The 18,304-nt window shown below is 35.3% G+C and overlaps 1 protein-coding gene and 1 pseudogene across 2 annotated transcripts in view; both read right to left on the minus strand.

The window, feature by feature from the left end:
* The window catches only part of COL22A1 (collagen type XXII alpha 1 chain), a 665,867-nt gene that overhangs the window by 264,183 nt on the left and 383,380 nt on the right, over positions 1–18,304 (minus strand). The window lies entirely within an intron of this gene.
* On the minus strand, positions 2,359–3,726 carry LOC141503471 (N-acetylneuraminate lyase pseudogene; annotated as a pseudogene).

Below are 18,304 nucleotides of genomic sequence, written 5' to 3' on the forward strand. Positions count from 1 at the left end.
CCATCCAGCTCTAAATTTATGATCCAATGATCCTTTATAAGAAGCCAGTCAAAGTTTAATCATTCCCTGGAAAGTTATAATTTCTACAAAAAATTCCCAAATCAGTCATCTAGCTGTTTTTTAATGACCTCTTGTGAGTAATTGCTCACTACCTTAGGAGGCAACATATTCTACTCTTGGATGGATTTATTTTTTACAAATACTTTCCTTTGTTTCACATAAAAATGCATGATCTCATCAATGTGGATATTCCTTCCAGTGATGCAGATCTCAATCTATCCATGCCTGCCCTTGTCATGACCTCCCATAAAATGCCACCACCATGCCTAACAGACATGATGGAGATCTTCCTCAAGTTTTCTGGGAATTGAGAAGATACCTGTGAAGCACATGGGTTTTATTTCTCCCTGTAACTAGACTACCTTATTTTTTGCTCAATTGTTGACAACTTCCTTTATATCACTTCTTATTTTAATGACTTGTTTAAAATGTATGACAGCCTGTTTATGCTTACCAGGTATCTGCCTACTTCCTTTTGGGTGAACCTCAGTTCAATTTTTCATTGACTGCAGTATTCTATTTCTTACAGTCATAAAAAACACCGGAATGTTTTTAGAAAGCAGAATTTATGTGTTTCATGAAGAATCTTCGGGTCAATAAAAATGCAATTTACCAAAGATAATACAACTCTTATTATTTCATTTGACTCGGACCATTTTCAGTATCTGTTCACTATCCACTATAGAATATAGTAGGAAAAGAGACATCCTTGTTCCCTGCTCCTCCCTACTCCAATGAATAATTAGGCCAAATTATTTATGATAATAAAGTAATTCAGAGGCACCTCAATGTTACAAGTATTGATGAGAGTAGCACAATGTTATCCAATAATAAGAGCATTTGAAGGCTGTCCTTATCTAAAGAGAATATCTCTAATATTTGGGAGTTTTTTGCTAGATTTCTTCTACACTAGGAAGGAACACTATGGATAGGCATAAATTCTATATACGTACATATTATATTTTGCCTGGTATTAATAGTCAGAGCCTCAAATAATATTATTTCATATCTTTCAAGGAATCTTGTGTAACTTTGATAGATACATGAAAAATCTCTTGATAGAGGTAAAACTGTAAGGTAGTATTTTGACTAATTAATCAAATTTTAAAATAATAAATATTGAACAACAAACCATTGGAGAGCGAATGAAAGGTAGTGATGAGGGCAAAGTGTTTGGAGGTCATGTTATGAAGGGTTATTTTTATTCCTAGAGATATTAAGAATACATTTATTTTACTCCAAAAGTTAATAACATTGTTAAAGCCAAGCTTCAGGAAAGTCAGTTTGACAGCTTCATGGAGGATGTAGTAAAGAGGAAAGAAATATTAAGCACAGAAACTGATTGTGAGACTATTGTATTATTCCATGAAAGAGATGCTAAGACCTTAGGTAAGATCAGAAATGAAAAGATGGAATAAAGAGTTATTACATAGGTAGAAAAGGCATTTATTCAATTTGGTTGGGCATGGAAAATGACCTCTCTAATAACAATGTAATTTTTTTAAGTATAGCATCTTTTTTATTCTTTTTTTAAGTTCCAAATTTTCTCTCTCCTTCTAACTTTTGCCCCAATCAATGAAAAGGCAAGAAAGACAAGACTTATTTCAAATATATGCAGTCATATCAAACAAATTTTGCATTACACTTGATATAAAGAAAGGAAGGAAGGAGGGAAGGAAAGAAGGGATGAGGAAAACAAGGAAGGAAGGAAGGAAGGAAGGAGGGAAGGTCCTCCAACTCTTGATTTACCAGGGTCCATAAAAGCAAAATTATTACCTCTATGGGTAATTTATTCATTTCTAAATTTTTTTAGAAATTTTTAAAGAAGTTGTTTATTTTGGGCAGTTATATGGGCATTTATTTGGACAGTGGATAGAGCACTGGCCCTGGAGTCAGGAGGACCTGACTTCAAATTTGACCTCAGATACTTAATAATTACCTAGCTATGTGACCTTGGCCAGGTCACTTAATCTCATTTGCCTTGCCAAAAAAAACAACTAAAAAAGTTTATTTGTTTGTTTGTTTTAGTGTTGAATCAAAAGATCTCATTGGTCTATTGTAGGTCTTCCCCTTGAAGCCATATATAATGTACCTACATTTCTCATGCAATAGCTCTTTAAATTTAAAACTATCCTACCCCTCTTCTCTCTACTCTTTACCCCCATATATAATTTCTTTTCCTTCAACTTGTCTATAAACTATATTATTTTGAATTCTTTTCCTAGTCTTTCCCAAATACTTTTCTTTTTATTCATTTATAAGCTGAAAATATTTGATTAATCAATTGGTATAGGACTTTCCTTCCTAAAAATAGGATTTAGTAATAGGGTGATTATAAAATTCCTTGGAAATGCAATAGCACTTTGGCTATGTCATATCAAAGATCCACTGGTGTGGCTTGACCAAAGCCTCTCAGCATTTAGTCTGGTCAGTAAAAGCAATGGCTTCAAGGTTCTTCAGAATGGTCTCAACATTGAGTAAGTTGGAGGCTCATGTGGGGGCAGCCAAGGTGGACCCATTTGAACCCCAGAGAAAAAAGTCATGATAGCTTTTGTCTGTGTAACTCCTCACTCAGTTTGATTACATAGTTCATAAATCTCTGGCTAAGGTCCTAGTGCTCAAATTCTTCCAACATCTGGTTTCCTTTTTGGGTAGGTAATTGTAGGTTGTCAACTATCCCAGTTGCTCCCATGACCAAAGCATTGAGCACTTGTTCATCTACCCCATAAAGGAGAACAAATTGCCTTTGACTGTTCTGATCCACACATTGTCCAAAGTCTGAAACATCTAAGTCGGTGAAGTTCAGTCCTTGAAATTGGGACAGTGAGAATTTCATCCTAAATCCCATCAAGTAGTTCTTCAGCATGAATTTTTACCCCACTCAAAGCAGGAATATGATAATAATAAAATGGCACTGAAGGGGTGGAAGCAGTCACTTTCTTTAAAGAGGAAATCAGGCATATAAGTTCACAGGTTTGAAAAAGAAAGGGGAAATGACAGAGAACCAATCAACTCCGATTTCTGTTTCAGGTTAGAGGCAGATCTTGGGAGCCGTTCAAGCTTAATGTTCCTACATGAATGATTACATTGTCCAACTTATTTTTTTTTTCCCTTTTGCGACCCACTCTTCTGCATGTTGTTTTCGTTCTAGGACACTCAGGGATAACCCTTTAATTGAACCATTCACAAATGTTCTTTTCACACCCTGCTCATTTACAAGATAGTCCACATATTAATTACAGAGAAGGTTATTTCCCCAGTCTTTGGTGTGAGAATTGCAGCTATGAAACCTTGAAGTTTCTTCTTGCGGAGGGCCATTGAACTAATTAAGAGGAAAAGTTGGTACTCAAATTCAGCTCTTCAGGACCTATTTTTCTTTTCTTTACTTACTTCCCAGTGCTGTGCCCAAAGGTTTGGTTAGTTTTCTCCTGGGAGTTTTTTCATGCTTCTTGAGGACCTAATTCAAATGAGGCCATTTCAATTCAATGAAATTACAATGCAATTCAATTCAATTTTTATTTATCAAATATCTGTTTTTGTCCAAGATAGTTTTACAAAGCAAAATTGGTGGGGTAAACTGAACCAAGGTGACTTGTAAAAGTCAATCATATCTGTCTCTCCACAACTGGACAAAAGGTTATTCCCTCTCCTAAACCTTTATTAATTAAAGAGCTGAGTTTGATGAGGAAAAAGATAATGGAGGCACCTTCTCTTCCCCTCCATGGTAATTATAAACAGATGACTCCACTTCCTGGACAATCAGCCCTTCCTGAACAAGCTTCTTGAAGTATTAATAAGAGAGACAAAATATTTTGCCTCAAGGTCATTGAAAACATCGAGAATATACACTCCAATTTGGAAATCATCCAACAACTAATCATTATTAGACTATCTCAGTCTTTGGTGAAGATTCCAATGAACACATCAGACACTAAAATGGCCCACAATAGAAGGTCAAGGGGAGGTACACTACATTTAGGGTGAGCAAGATGATTAAAATTAAAATGCCAAATGGGAAAGGAATGAAAAGATTAACGTTGTGAGAATCCTCAGGAGTATTTAGTGGGATTTCAGTGAATTCCACCTTTTCAAGACGTCCTGGCAACTTTACATAACACCTTTACTATGATTTTGGAATGAAAGGTCTATAATAGTTCTAAAGAAATTTGCAAAAGACTCCAAGTAAGAGGATAATTCCATTTCAGGAGAATGATAGTTGTGTGTCTGAATGTGTCAGAAAGTAAAGCTAGTAGTAATAACCAATAGTGATTTACATTGAAGAGAGGAATGGTAATATATACAGGAAATGTATTTTGAAGCAGGAAACACAGTTAAAAAAGCAAAAGTCAGAGAGTAGTCTTTACTGAGGTAACTTGTCCTAGAGATGTTGTGTGATTTATCCAAGATGTTATAATTAATACATAGTAGAGCTGAGATTTAGATGCAGGTTCTCTGATGTTTAAATCCTAAACTCTCTTCCTCTCCTCCTCTTATGGCACAGATGTTCCTCAGGAATCTATCCTGGGTCTATTTCATTTCTCTCAATATATTTGTGTTCTTGGAGATGGCATATGCTTCCATGAGTTTAAGCATCATATGTAAGCAGATAATTACACTAAAATAATTTCTAATCTTTCTTTTGAGGTTTAAACCTGCATAGGCAGTTAGTGGCCCATGGGGTAGGATGCTAGGTATGATATCAGGAAGACTTGAGTTTACTTCAATTTGCTTGCCTCAGAGGCCTCATCTGTAAATTGTGGATAAAAAATAGTACTTTTGCTCCAAGGATCATTATAAGAATCAAATGAAATAATTATGAAGTACAGCCTAGTTCCTGGCTATATAAATGTTAGCTATTATTATCATTAAATACCTACCCAATATCATCTATTAGAGATTCTGAAAGCATTTCAAAATCAATACATCCAAAATGGAATTTATTATTTTGCTTCTTAATCATGGTCATCAACCACACTTGCCTAATTTTCTCCCTTACAATTCATATCTAATCAGTTGTCACTTCATGTTGATTCTGCCTCCATAATACCAATCATAGATCTGTCCTTTTCAATCACATGGCTCCTATCCTAATTAGGTTCTCTTTATTTCTTGTCTAGATTATTTTACAATTTTATTCTCTTAGAAAGTATCCTTGTTTCTAATCCCTTTATTAATCCATTTTTACATGGTTTCCAAAATAACCTTGCTAAAATATATTTCTATTATTATGTATCTCTCCTACTACCAAATACTTTCAATGTCACCCCATGAGTATGGGTTAAACTACATACTCCTTAGCTTAGCAATCAAGAGGCTACATAGTATTACTTCCCCCCTACCTTCCTTTAAACCTTATTTCATACTATGTCCATTCTAAGGAGCAGGTAATACCTGCCTCTTTCTATCCCCAGCTGTCTCCAAATGGTTTAGCAAAAGACATACAGCAAATCATGGACAGCTTTCCAGGCTTCTTTCACTGCATCCCACTCATCTAATTGGTTAAGACTCAGAAAATGATACTCATTGTTTCAATAAGCTATACCTAGTGAATTAAATGGAATCCACTCTAACTTTCTTCAAATGGACTAGGATTTAGCAAGAAGTTAGTCTGGGCTTAGCTCTAGGGATATAAGGACAAACAAAATCATTCCTGTCCCTGAGTATCTTATTTGACTAAGACTTTCTCTTTTATATTTTCACTGTGCAAAATTCAAAAGTAATGGACAGAATTTTTAAACAAAGTCCATCTGTCTGGTTCCTTCCTAGAAAAGGAGAAAGTAATCCCCTTTGAGACCTGAGCAGCAGTGTGTCAGAGTACAGTATAGGGTAATGGGAAAAGCACATAGCCAAGACACAGGAGAATACAATTGTAGTCTTTCCTATTAAACCAATGGTTTACATTAGAAAAGTCACTTCATCTGTCTCAGTGTTTTTTCTCAACTACAAAATGAGAGGGTTAGATTGTCTAAGGACCCAGACCCTTCTGTTTCCAAAATTCAATTATCTTATGATAGTTCCACATAGCTATAACACCAGACTTAGTCTTTCTTGGATACTCCTTTTCTCCATGAAGTGTCTAAGGAAGATACTACTACTTCCTCATCTTCAATTTTAAGAATTCCTGGTTTCTTTTAATTCTCTGCTTATGTACCATCTCATAAAGTATGTCTTTCTTTATCCTTCTAGTTGTGTTCTCTCATTCGTAAGATCAACATGTATAGCCACGAATATTTGTCAGCTAGGTGACACAGTGGATAGAATATTGGCCTTGGAATGTGGGGGACAGGAGTTCCAATTCAGACTCAGACACTTGATTTACTAGCTATTTGATTATGGGGAAGTCACTACATATTGATTGACTAACATCCAGGGCCATCTCCAGTTGCCCCAATTCACATCTGGCCACTGGCCACAGGTGGCTCTGGAAGAGAAAGCGAGGCTGGGGACTTAGCCAGCACCTCCTCACTCAAATTCAATTCATATGCTTATCATGATATCACCTTCTCTGATATCCAGATCATTTTTGAGAATGAAGGACAAGGGGCAGCTAGGTGGATCCAGTCTCAGACACTAAATAATTACCTAGCCTGGTGGACTTCAGCAAGCCACTTAACCCCATTTGCCTTGCAAAATACTAAAAAGAGAGAGAGAATAAAGGACAGTATCATCAACATTAATAGTATTAACAAAGTATTTTAAGGCTTTCAAAGATCTTTACATCTATTATCTCATTAGATTTTCACAATGCTATGAGATACGCACTACTATTATCCTTTTACAGATGAGAAAAATTAAGTTGAGATGGATCTAGTGATTTATCAAGGATCATAAAATAATAATTCCTCTCCTCAAATTTATCCTGAACACAGTTAGCAATTAACCATTCAAAAGTGCAAGTTTGGCTAGCACTCTTCAAGGTCTTTAAATGGCTCCCTATATTATCTAGTATAAAATACAAATTTCTCAGTTATGTTATGACTCAGCCTACATTTCAAGAGTTGTAGGATTTCAGTCTGATAACCAGAATTACTGATTGTTCTCTAAATTCAGAATTTTATAATTTTGGTCATATAGCTTTTACAAAGGCTAAATAAACCTTTACCCCTAGAAGGCATTTTTCTTCCTCATATCCTTATCATCTGTACAACTTATTTTTTGTAAGGCAACAGGGTTAAGTGACTTACTCAAGGTCACATAGCTAGGCAATTATTAAGAGTCTGAGGCTGCATTTGAACCCAGGTCTTCAGTGCTCTATCCACTGCACTACCTAACTGTCCCCAATCTTTATATCTTGAAATCTCTATCTCCTTTGGCATATCAGCCCATGTACCATCTCAGAAATCTTTCCTTATTGCTCTATTTGTGCTTTCTCTTACTTCCAAAATCAAGCAGTATATGTTAATCTATTTGTACTATCACTATAGTAATTATTATTAATAGCAAGAATTTATATAGTGTTTTAAGATTTCCAAAGAACTTTTCATCAATTATCTCATTTGATGCACCATGTTATGTGAGAGAGGCACTTTTATTTTCCCTGCTTTATAGATAAGGAAACTGAGACCAAGATAGATGTAGTCATTTGTCTAAGGTTCCATAATTAGTATCAGAGGAAGGGATTCATGGACTTCCTGACTCCCAAGCCCATCACTCCTCTGTCATCTTTGACACCACTGAAAGCACAATACTTCCTTTTTCTAAGCCATAAGAACAACTGTTTTTATATACTCTTAAAGCTAGGACAAATGCCTTTCATATAGTATACATGTAAATTATCTTTATTGAGATAGATTGAGATAGCCAGTTTGTGTGCCATATTAGGTTAAAATATTGAAACAGATGAAGATATGCTTAGCACATTTTCATATGACGCTAAGCTGACAAAGTCAATATCTTGGTCAATGGAATTGGAATCCAATAAAATATAACAAAACAAAAATTAAATTATGACAGTCTAGAGCAATAGACCTTACATAAAAAAAATAATACTTGTGAATGTAAAGTTCTATAACTGGGTTCAAAAATTCAATTACTAATTATAGAATGAAAAAGACGAGCATAGAAAACAATTCAAGTTCAAGTTATATGATCAAAGCATTTTAGTTATGCAATTAATAGCCAAATATACAGACCTTAAGCTACATGTTATTCAAAATGTATAAAAACAATGCTCTTCTTATACCCTGCCCTTGTTGGATCAAATCTGGAGTTCTATGCTCAGGCTTGGATGCTAAACCTAAGGAAGGTCTTGGATAAATTGTTGGGTACTGATAGAAGGGAAAAATAAAGGTATGTTGATTTGATATTATGCCTGAAGTGATTAAGGGTGCTTTGCATTCAGAAAAGAAATATACTTTAAGTATGTCTGTTATCTGGAAGATTTATTTTCTGCAGCTCCAGAATTCAGATCTAGCATCAAGAGGGTTGAAGTTAAGTCCCAACTTTCAGCTTAACATTGGAAGAGGCAGCACAATGAAGAAGTGAGAGAAGCAGTGTGTGTAATAGTGTACAGAGAGCACTAGATATATAGATTCTAGAATTCCTGCATTCAAAATCTGCCTCAGAAACTTGCTAGCTATTTGATTCTTGGAAAATAACTGTTTCATTTTCATAAAATGATGAGACTCTCCATACTAATCAAAATCTGTTCCAGAGTTTTAGAATTCACATGAATCGATTCAAATCAAATGATTCTGGTTCATATCAAATGATTTGCATACATATCAAATCTTCTATCTACTATCACTTCAATATTCTTATCATTAAAACAAAGGTGATGGGGGCAGAGCCAAGATGGTGAGAGGAGAGGAGCCTTTCTTAGGTGCTCATTCTCAAAACTTAAAAAATTAAGACTCTAACTAAATTTTTGAAAGACAGAACCCACAGAGGGATCCAGTGAGCCAATTCTCCAACCAAAGGTAACCTGGAAAACAACAGAAAGGCTCCTCTTCATGGTGTTAGAATGGCGGCCCACCAGAGTTAAGGAACTTCAGCCTCCCAGAGGCAGCCCCGGGGCGCCTGGGAGTCATGGCTCATGGCAGTGGGGGCAGTTACCTGACCTACACCCTGGGGAGCACTGGGCACAACTTGGGGGGAGCTCTGCCCAGAGTGAGCACATGAAACCAAGTCCTCAGGGCACTCAGCAAACAGCAGTGGCCAAAAAAGCCCAGATCCATGAACTGGAAGCAGGCGGAGCTGGTAAGCAGAAGCCCCCAGGCAACTGAACCTTGAGTACTCAGCCTAGGTAGGGTAGTGGAGAGAGAATTCTGAGGTCTGTCCTCTGTTCCTGGAACAGGACTTTGGGGCTCTGATCACATTCAGATCCTGATCACAGTCTAGGCCCCCCATAGAAGAGTAGTCCCCCTCCCACCTCAGCCCCATGACAGAGGGGGTGCATTTGTGGTCATTCACAGACCAGGAGAGAAGACAGAGCTTCACACACTGAGATCCATGGTGGGGGTATCCCAATAATACTCAAAAGCTCAGGAAGCACCCCAAGACCAGAAACAGACTGGGGAAATGAGTAAACAGAGAAAAGAGAGGAACACCATTGAGAAATACATTGTCTATGATCTCAAGAAGGATCAAAATACTCATTCTGAAGATGAGGAAGTTCAAGCTCCTGCATCTAAAGACTGCAGGAAAAATGGAAATTGGGCTCAGGCTATGACAGAACTAAAAAAAGATTTTGAAAATCAAGTAAGGGAGATAGAAGAAAAATTGGGAAAAGAAATGAGAGAGATGCAGGAAAAACATGAAAAAGAAGTCAGTAGCTTAGTCAAGGAGATCCAAAAATATGCTGAAGAAAATAGTATGTTAAAAACCAGGATAGGTCAAATGCATAAAACGGTTCAAAACGTTATCGAGGAGAAGAATACTTTAAAAAGCAGAATTGGCCAGATGGAAAAAGAGATAAAAAAGCTCTCTGAGGAAAACAAATCCTTCAGATCTAGAATGGAGCTGAAGGAAGCTGCTTGACTTTACGAAAAGTCAGTATACAATACTTCAAAATGAAAAGAATGAAAAATTAGGAGAAACCGTGAAACATCTCATTAAAAAAAACAACTGATCTGGAAAACAGATTCAGGAAAGATAATTTTTTTTTAGATTTTTGAAAGGCAAATGGGGTTAAGTGGCTTGCCCAAGGCCACACAGCTAGGCAATTATTAAGTGTTTGAGACCAGATTTGAACCCAGATACTCCTGACTCCAGGGCTGGTGCTTTATCCACTGCACCACCTAGCCACCCCTCAGGAAAGATAATTTTAAAATTATTAGGATACATGAAAGTCATGATCACGAAAATAGCCTTGACATCATTTTTAAAGAATTCCTACATGAAAATTGTCTATATCCTAGAAGCAGAGGGCAAAATAGAAATTGAGAGAATCTACTGGTCTCCCCCAGAAAGAAATCTGAAAAAACCCAACCTCCAGGAATATTATAGCCAAGTTCCAGAGCTCCCAAATCAAAGAGAAAATATTACAAGCAGCCAAGACACAATTCAAATATCGTGGAGCTGCAGTCAGGATCACACAGGACTTAGCAGCAACTACATTAAAGGCTCATAGGGCTTGGAATATAATATTCCAGAAGACAAAAGAACTTGGAATGCAACTGAGAATCAACTACCCAGCAAAACTGAACATCCTCTTCCATGGAAAAATATGGACTTTCAATGAACCAGGGGAATTTGAAATGTTCCTGTTGAAATGGCCAGAGCTGAACAGGAAGTTAGATTTTCAAATACAGGACTCAGGTGAAGCATAGAGAGTGGAGGAGAAAAGTAAAATACGAGGGACTTAATGATGATGGACACATGTATTCCTGCATAGAAAAATGATACTGATAATAATCATAAGAAACTTCTCATTTAATAGAGCAGGTGGAAGGAGTTTTTATAGATGAAGCACAGGAGAGAGCTGAATATGAAGATATAATATATTGTAAAAATGGAGTCAATGGCTAAAAGGGAATGTAGTGGGAATAAGAGAAAGGAGAGAAGGAATAGGCTAAGATATTGTACAATATTTTTATTATTATTACAATGAGCTATTGCAATGGTATGGAAGGGGGGGAAGGTCAGGGGGAATGAGGGAAACTTTGTTGTCATCAGAGGTGGTTCTGAGAGGAAACAGCATATACACTCAATGTGGTATAGACATCTAGAGTAAGAAGGAGAGAAGGGGAACAGGGGGAAGGGGGCAATCTGAGTGATTGAGGAAAGGGTGGTCTGTGGGAGAGGGTGGTCAGATATAACACATTTTCTTTTTTTTTTATTTCTTTACAAGGAGTTGGGATTGGATGGCCTATCCAGGACCACAGGACCAAATGGTTTCTGGACCTTTGGGGTGGTATGTGGTCTTGGGGACTCTTGGCTCCAAGGCCAGTGATCAGTCTGTTGCACCACTCAGCTACCCTACAGCACATTTAAGAAGAGGGACAGAGTGAAAGGAGAGAGAAAATATAGTGTATGGTAGTGGGGACGTACGAATGGAGGGGGTTGCAATCAGCAATGGCAACAGTGGAAAAATATGGAAGTAGCTTTTGTGATGGACTTATCCTAAAGAATATGATCCACCCACGGCAGAGCTGGTGGTGTTGGAACACAGACTGAAGCACATTTTGTTGTTGTTATTATTATTATTATTATTATTATTATTAATATTATAATTATTTTTATTATTGGGGAGGCTTGTGCGGCAGATGGGGTTGGGCTGCTTGCCCAGGGCCACACAGCTGAGTGATTGTTGGGTGTTTGAGGCTAGATTTGAACCCAGTACTCCTGACTCCAGGACCGGTGCTTTGTCCACTGTGCCACCTCTCCTCCCCTATTTATTATTATTATTATTGTTGTTGTTGTTGTTGTTATTGTTATTGTTATTTTGGGTTTTGTGGGGCAATGGGGTTGGGGTAGTTTGCCCAGGGTCACACAGCTGGGGGATTGTTGGGTGTCTGGGGCGGAATTTGGGCTCAGGTGCTCTTGACTCCAGGGCTGCTGCTCTGTCCACTGTGCCACCTAGCTGCCCTGTTATTATTATTTTTTTAATTTTAATTTCAATTTTTTTCCTCTTTCCTTTACTTTAATTGCTCATGAGGGTCTATATTATTTGGGGGAAGGGTATTCTGTTTATTATTGAATAGGAATATTTTAGTAATGTATAAAAATATCATTTGTACAAAAAAAAATAAATATAATTTAAAAAAATAAAAAATAAAGGTGATAAATCAGATTACTTACAATGTAACTTTCAGCTCTAAATGTATGATCTTATGTTTCCACAACACGAATATGAAACAATCAATCACAAGACAGAAAGGCAATGGTAATATCAAATTCCCTTGAGAGGCAGCATCTTTCTGCCACCAGCAACTTCCTAAACTTGCTAGCAATAGCTTCTGAACTGTTAATCCTAAATGAGTACTTATACTATTCCCTGTATCTGTTAATAAAATCGTTAAGCAGCATAGTTCACTGAGAATTCTGGGTTGCAAATCAATACAACTCCAGAAATAATGACTATCTGTATGGTTTTCTTTCTGACTATATTTGTATGCAATATGTACCTGAGGAGATTCTCATGAAATTTGTCATGATGTAAGTGACTCCAAGAACACTAAAGACTGTGAAGTAATGATTTTATATTTTTTAAAGTCATGGCAAAATGAGATCTTGACAATATCCTTTGAATTTTCAATTCATTTCAATGTGACTATGCTGGAAGTTATGAAACCCTGGACATCAGGCATTATGAAGTCCCTGATGTACGAACTTCCTAACAATAAGAGATAGCCAATAAGGAAAGGGATTAGTCTGAGGTTTCCTGCATCACTACAGCAATTTGAGCATAATCCAGATAACCCCTTGTTGGATATGTTGTAGAAAATATATATATATATATATATATATATATATATATATATATATATATATATATATACATAATATATATATATATACATGCAATCAAATTTTCTAATTCAGCAGAAAAGAAAAATGTTATAAAGGTAGATTTAAGACTAATATAAAAGGAAAATTCATAATATTATTTTCATGAAGTAGAATAGTTAACTTTGGGAAGAAGTGCTTCCTCTTCATTAAAGAATTTTTTTAATTTTAAATTTTTTTTAAGGTAATGGAGTTAAGTGACATGCCCAATGTCACACAGCTAAGCAATTATTAAGTGTCCGAGGCTGGATTTGAACCCAGGTCCTCCTGACTCCAGGGCCAGTACTCTATCCTTTGTGCCACCTAGCTTTCTCTTCATTAAAGGTCTTTAAGCAAACACTAGAGAACCACTTGTCATAAATATTAGAGAGGGCAGTCTTGCTCAAGTTTAAGTAAAACTAGATGGTCTCTGAGATTTGATGATCCTATAATCTGTAAACATATATACATATGTATATATATATATGCATATGCATATATAGATGCCTTGGGCACAGAAATGAAGAATGACTTATGACATATAGTATGTTGTATACCCTAGGTCTTCTAGGTTTCTTCCCTTACCTGATTGTGATTGGGTGGTTTCACATGGATATATTTATTGTGTAAGCTGGGAGTAGGAAAATAATAAAAATGTGATTTTTCTGTTTTTGGGTAGAAGTGTTAACAAAAGAATGAATCAAAATGAGCTGTTGCAGATTTTGTTTTGCTTTTTGAATATGTTTTCAAGGACCTACCTAAAACTGGTTAGACTGAGAGAAAATACTGTTAACATTAAAAGTTAGAGAAGAAAAAGGAACATTTTTGGAAATGTTAACTGTATGATTCATTTTGCTTTACTATATTGGCTATTATGAGTCTTTTTTTCTTTAAGTCTTTAATTAGGTAAGGAGGCAAAAAGAATGGGGTGGGCTACAGTCATCTCCCAAATAAAAAGGGAGTACTGAAGTAAATGTAAAGAAGAAAATGGAAAAATTTCAGTAGGAACCTTGGAAAAGTGGGAAATTTTTGCAAGTAATGTTTAGAATTTATTCCATGTATTAAAAATGATAAATGGAGATACATAATTTAATGTATAATAGACTGTGTCCTGCTGTGTATATGCAAATGCTCTACACAGTATAAAACAACAAAATTTAAATGAAAAATAGATTAAGACAGAGGAGGAGCCAAGATGGCAGAATTAAGGCAGCTATTTGCTTGAGTTATCCACCAAATTCCTCTAAATACTCCTAAACAATGTTGCTAAACGCATTCTAGAGTTTCAGAAACCACAAAAGAGAAAGAGGCAAATAATTTTCCAACCCAAGACAACTTAGAAGATCAACAGGAAAGGTGTGTTACATGAGGGTAAGAGAAGAGGTAGGAGAGAAATATGGAAATATATTAAATGATGAGAAATTAAGTAAATGGAGGCAGCAAAAGAATATACACAACCATGTAAATATAAAATATTGTCACAAAACCTCATAAAATAATATTGTGAAAATAAGAAAAAAATTGATCCTAAATAAGAGGATATGAGGGGGAAATTCTTCCTACTCTCTTACAAAGGAAATTGTGTTCATGTGGAGCTTTATATATCATATAAAATTTTGTCAATATATTAATCAGATTTGCTGACTTTTTTTCTTCATTATTTTCCTTCAAAAAAAAGAGAATGATTTCTCTGGAAGTGAGGAAAAGAATGGATGCAGGGGGAAATTTGGGCTACATAAAAACAAAAGATTAATAATTATAATAAAACAAAAAATATATCTGGTGAAAGTGGTAATTTTATATATATATATATATATATATATATATATATGCATACATGTATGGCAAATTTTGTGGGGAGGTGTCATGGGAGAATGAGCAAACGACAGGATTTGTATTGACCAAGAAGCATATTGGGTAGGAGAAGAAAATAATTCGAGAATTGAAAACTGGTTTTTAACAATGTTTAATATATTTTAAAAGCATTTGTTCTCTCCCAAGGATGTAAATTTCTTGTGAGCAAAAAGTTCCATTCTTTTTACTTGAATTGTCTAATCCTTGTACAGTGCCAGGTCCATGGAGGTACTTCATAAATATTGGAATTGATTGATGGATTTATGGATAGTTGAATTAATACTTGAATTTATTTAGTACTTAGAAGCTGTACCTCAATGAAAACACAGTTACACCTAAAGTACCTTAAAACTGAGGAAGTTGGGGAAATGAACATATAATGTTGAAGCTGAAAGTGACCTTGGAACATAGAACCTTAGAAAGAATTTTCAGAAGTTAGAATCTTCTAAATATTTAGGACATAAAATACTAAAAGGAATCTTTCCACTCTAAAGTTATAACGGAAGAACATCCAACGATCCACATTTTACAAATAAACATATTTGAAGTCCAGAAGGGGAAAATGAGCACAACAAGCAAATCAAGTATAAGTCTACTCTCCTTGCTCTTTTTATAACTGCATACTTCCTTTCTGCTGCCATACAAGATAATTAACTTCCCAAATTACCTTCCCAATTTTAAGTCTTATAAATAGGTAGAAATGGTCAGAAAGCCATTTATGAAAATACAAGTTTTAAAGTCAATTTCTTTTTTGCAAAATCTCACTGCAGAAGAGGAAATTTACTTTCCATTCACTTCAGAGTATTTCCTATTTGGAAAATAAATAAAACAGCCAACATCCCTCAAAATATCTTTGAAATATTGTTGTCTTCTTTATTTAAAAGAAGTCATTTTAAAATTAATTTTAATTTAGTAAAGATCCATTGAGTTCCTCCTATGTATTTACCATAATGCTAGGTACTCTAATGACCTAAAAGGCAAATATGACCAAATCTTTTTCTTCAAGAAAATATAATATTTGGTAGGAAATAAGATTAATTTAACACTGGAAACTAAACCAAAACACAGAGGATATATAAAATTGTGAAAATGAATTAATCAACTTCCTAATAAGGAAGACTTAGAAAGTATATTCATTGGGAGAGTAGAAATGGTCAAAATAACTTTTAAAGATTGTAGAGATGATACTCAGGGTATGGTATGGTGATTTGTTTATATTGAAAAATAGTATAAAATATGATATTTAAAATAAGTGAATTCTGATGTCATGATTATACTTCTGACACTTATTTTCTATATATCTATGGGATAATCATTGTACCATGAAAAGAACAATGGATTTGGAATCATGATTTTATTTAAATTCCCATCATTATTTATTTGCTGTATGACTTTAGGGTAATTACCTTACAAGTTAACTGACAGACTTGAAATAGATGGCCTCTGAAGTTCTTTAGAGCTCTAACTCCTTGATCATATTATCCTGCCTAAAGTCACTAAACTTTCTTTTTACCTTTTTCTTCCTTCTTTCTTTTTTCAAATGATATGTAATGATAGTTTTCCACTTAATCCTTCTGCAAACTTTTTAATTCTACATTTTTCTCCCCCTCCATAGCAGTGAACAATCTAATACAGGTTGTACACATACAACCATGTTTAACATATTTGGCAGGTTGTGAAAGAATAATTAGAACTAAAAGAAAAAAAGATCATGAGATAAAGAAACAACATAAAATAAATTTTTGAAGGCAACATTGTATATTTGCTCTGCTCTACATTCAGAATCTATAGCATTTTTTCCTCTGGATGTGGATGACATTTTCCATAACAAGTCTTTCAGGATTACCGTTGATAACTAAACTACTGCATTCACCATAGCTGATCATCTAACAATGGTTCTGTTAATGTGTTTAATGTTTAATGTTCCCCTGGTTCTACTCACTTCTCTCAGGCATCAGTTCATCTAAGTGCTTCCAGACTTTTCCAAAGTCCATCTTCTCATTATTTTTCCAGAAACACTAAGTGAAAATTGTTTCTCAGCTTTCTGCATTTCTTCTAAGTTGCAATGGTTTTATTTGTGCAAGAACTTTTTCTTGCCCTCCATCTTATCTTCCTCCTATTTCTACTCCTTTTGTTCTTTTCCCTCTTATCCCTCCTTACCAATGTTTGCTTTTTGACAGTTGCCTGCCTCACAGTGTCTTTTTTCCTGCTTCCTTCAATTTCCCTGTAGTATTGGATAAATTTCTAAATCCAATTGGAAATGTATATCATTAGCTCTTTGAAACAAATTTCTTGAGAATAAAATTTACTCAGCATTTATTCTCTCTCTACTTTCCCCCTTCTCTTATAGGTCCTTTGTGCCTCTTGACATGGGGCTAATTGTTATCTAATGCCTCCACTTTTTTTTTCCCATTACAATCCTTTTATCAAGTCTTAATTGTTTTATACCTGTCCTGAAATCATAACCCTACCAAAGTATACTCCTTTCAACTGTCCTGATACAAGTACAATTAGCAAGAGCCATAAAGATCATCATATCATAATCAGTTTATACCCAAACTCTTTGTCCTAGTACTCTCACTTTTCCTAAGAGGTACATTTTCTTCTATTTTTTTCAGCCTTATGGTTGTTTAATGGAACCTTGATGTCTTATAGTGTCATTGGATTCCGTTTGTTCAAATCTCATTTTTAAGATTTTACTTTTTTTTTAGTTTTACTTTTTTGCAAGGCAATTGAGTTAAGTAACTTGCCTAAGGTCACACAGCTAGGTAATTATAAAATGTCTGAAGGCAGATTTGAATTCAGGTCCTCCTGACTCCAGGGCCAGTACTCTATCCACTGAGTCACCTAGCTGCTCCAAGATTTAACTTTTTTCATTTAGCTTTTGTGTTTTCTTTTCCAGTTGGTTAATTTTACTTTTTTGGTAAGTTACATTTCTTTTTCAGTTGGTCAGTTTTTCTATTAAAGAAGTTGATATTTTTTCCATTTGATCAATTTTATTTTTAAAAGTACAGACTTCTTCAGGCAATATTTCAAAATTCCTGCTTACTGTCATTTCTTTTCTCCATTTATCTTTTTTCTCTCTGTTTTTTAAAATCCCTTTTGAACTCTTCTAAGATATCTTTTTGGATTTGAGACCAATTTAAAATCCCTTTGAGGTTTCACTTATGGTTATTTTGTCACTTCCTTTGTCTTCTGAGATGCCAATTATTGGCCCTCTTATAATAGCAGCCTTTTATGGTTCAAGATTTGAGGGTGTTTATTTCTTTCATTTTGATAGTTCAGTTCTTCTGTGGCACAAGGAGCACAGTCGCAAATTTTACTGTGTTGCAGCCAGGAGCCTGGACCCTGGATTGCTGTCTTTCTATAGCATTTTCTATGGTGCTTCAGGTGCTAGTGGTTTGTTTCTTATGTGAGCGTAACCCAACCCAGTCCCATCTGTTGCTCTAGTATTCCTGGGCTC

This window comes from Macrotis lagotis, chromosome X (genome assembly GCF_037893015.1).
Source record: "Macrotis lagotis isolate mMagLag1 chromosome X, bilby.v1.9.chrom.fasta, whole genome shotgun sequence".
NCBI classification, from domain to species: domain Eukaryota; kingdom Metazoa; phylum Chordata; class Mammalia; order Peramelemorphia; family Peramelidae; genus Macrotis; species Macrotis lagotis.